The sequence below is a fragment of the Lontra canadensis genome, unplaced genomic scaffold, assembly GCF_010015895.1.
Source record: "Lontra canadensis isolate GAN:19392208 unplaced genomic scaffold, GSC_riverotter_1.0 scaffold748, whole genome shotgun sequence".
Taxonomy (NCBI): domain Eukaryota; kingdom Metazoa; phylum Chordata; class Mammalia; order Carnivora; family Mustelidae; genus Lontra; species Lontra canadensis.
Genome location: NW_022631732.1, coordinates 7,921 through 10,560, shown reverse-complemented (window position 1 = coordinate 10,560; position 2,640 = coordinate 7,921).

Here is a 2,640-nt window from a genome sequence, read left to right as displayed (position 1 = left end):
ATTTTTTTACTTGCTCATTTTCATTTTTTTAAGAGTTTATTTATTTATTTGACAGAAAGAGAGAGCAAGAGCACAAGCAGGGGAAACAGCAGAGGGAGAGGGAGAAACAGGCTGTCCACTGAGCAAGGAGCCTGATGGCGGGACTTGATCCCAGGACCCTGAGATCATGACCTGAGCCAAAGCAGATGCTTAACTGACTGAGTCACCCAAGTGCCCCTGGATTCTTAAAATTTTTGTGAAAAATGCTATCAGAAGGAAGGTTCAGGGTTTCTGAGCAACACAGAAGAGAGAGAAAATAATTCTGCCTGGCTATATGACTAAAGCTCCATAGAGATGTAATTCGGTTTGGATTTTGGAAAAAGGAACAGGAATTTGCCAGGAAGACAAGGGAAGGAAGAGATTTCCAGGTAGTAGGAGCTACGTTTGCAGGGACTGAGAGGCCAAGAAAGCCCAGTATGTTTGAGGGCTCACTGGGCATCCCATGTGTCTGGATGTTAGAGGACCAGGTGGCAGGGAAGACTGGCCAGGTGGCTTAACCAGGCAGCCAAGGTACTTGGTGCCAGTCTCAGGTTTTTAGCTTTTATCCTATAGAAAATAAAGAACGAGTAGAGGTTTTTAAGCCAGTGAGTATTGTGATCAGATCTGGGTTTTAGAAAGAGAACTCTGGAGGCAACGTGGAGGATGGCTGAAGAGAGGGGTCTAAAGGTAGAGAAATCAGGTGGGATGCTGATTCTGAGCCCCAGGAGGGGTTGGAGGAGGCCTGGCCCAAGCCCTCTTGGTCAGATCAAAAGGAAAGTGATGGGGGCGCCTGGGTGGCTCAGTGGGTTAAAGCCTCTGCCCTCAGCCCAGGTCATGATCTCAGGGTCCTGGGATTGAGCCCCACATCGGGCTCTCTGCTCAGCAGGGAGCCTGCTTCCCTTCCTCTCTCTCTGCCTTCCTCTCTGCCTACTTGTGATCTCTGTCAAATAAATAAAATCTTTAAAAAAGAAGAAGAAGAAGAAGAAGAAGAAGAAGAAGAAGAAGGAGAAGGAGAAGGAGAAGGAGAAGGAGAAGGAGAAGGAGAAGGAGAAGGAGAAGGAGAAGGAGAAGGAGAAGAAGAAAGTGATGGAGGAAGCAGCTTGAGGTTTCTAGCTGGGATTATTGGGTGGATGATAAGCCATTCACAAATGGAAGGAATAAAGATAATATGCAGATTTGAGGGTGGAGAATCTATTAAGATCACGTAGGTTATGCTATAGTAATTAATAACTTCAAAATCTCATTGGTTTAACAAAACAAAGACTTCTTTTGTCTTCTCACTCACACTACAGGTCCCGTGTGGTCAGCGGGAGTCTCTACTCCATACAGCGACTCAGGGATCCAAGCTGACAGAGGCTTCTTCACTCCTGTCCTCAGCTACACGGCAGGAGAAGAGAGAGCTACTAGAGGACTGTGGGGGTGGGGGGGCTTTTACTACCCCAGCCCGGATACTGTGCGCATCATTTCCACCCACATTTCACTGGCCAGAACCTGTCTTGTGGCCTCTCCTGACTACAGAGCGTTGGAAAGTATAGGGGAGCACACGGAATACGCAGTAAGCCTGATTGTCTCCGCCACAGGGAGGTAATAAATTCAGTTTTGAGCACATTTACTTTAAGGAGAAGATATCCAGTATGCAGTTGGTGTGGTTCTGATGTTCAGACCCGAATTGAGAGCTTGAGCTAAAGGTTTGAGCGCTGATCCCGTCTCTGACTTCTGGAGGGTTTATTGGTCAATCAATCTGAGGGACTGAGGTCTGTCTACACCCACGTGAGACATTCTAGACAGGAAGAGAAACATATATAAATAGCTATGATCTGCAGGAGGTCAGGTTACATGCTACTTGGCTGTGAGCAAAAGTGCCATGAAAGGAAAGATGGGGGAGCAATGAATCCCATGAAGGTGGGCGGGAGTCTCATAAGGAAAAAGCGTGGATAGCCGACCTCTTGATGGATTGGCGAACCTCTACTGGTAAGGGTTACATGGAAGCAGCACAGGAGGGTGGATCCCGGGAGAGAGGGCATGAGGTAAAAGAGATAAGTCTAGAAGGGGATGTGGCCAGGGGGCAGATGGTGGAATGTTTTAATGCCAAGGAGACCAGGCTTTATGCCATAGTTACAAGAAACCACTGGAGGCTTGGGGGAGGGAGGGAACAGATAGATGTATAAAGAGTGGATAGACAAATTTTTGGTCTTTTTCTTTTTTTAAAGATTGTATTTATTTATTTGACAGAGAGAGAGGGAACACAAGCAGGAAGAGCCAGAGAGGGAGAAGCATGCTCCTACTGAGCAGAGAGCTCAGTGTGGGGCTCGATGTGGGGCTCGAAGTGGGGCTCAATCCCAGGACCCTGGGATCAGGCTCTGAGCTGAAGGCAGACGCTTAACGACTGAGCCACCCAGGCATCCCTAAATTTTTGGCCTTATTTTCCTCCCTTCAGTAGAAAGTAGCTTCTTTACTCACTTGCCTGCACACATGTACGCACACACACACACACATTTTTCTGCCCAGATCCCAGTTCTATACCTTAGTCCTAGATTGTAACTGCTTTGCCACTATTATCAATGAGGCAATTTATGTGCATATCTCCCTACATAATTCCTTTCCCCCTTTTCCTTCCTTCTT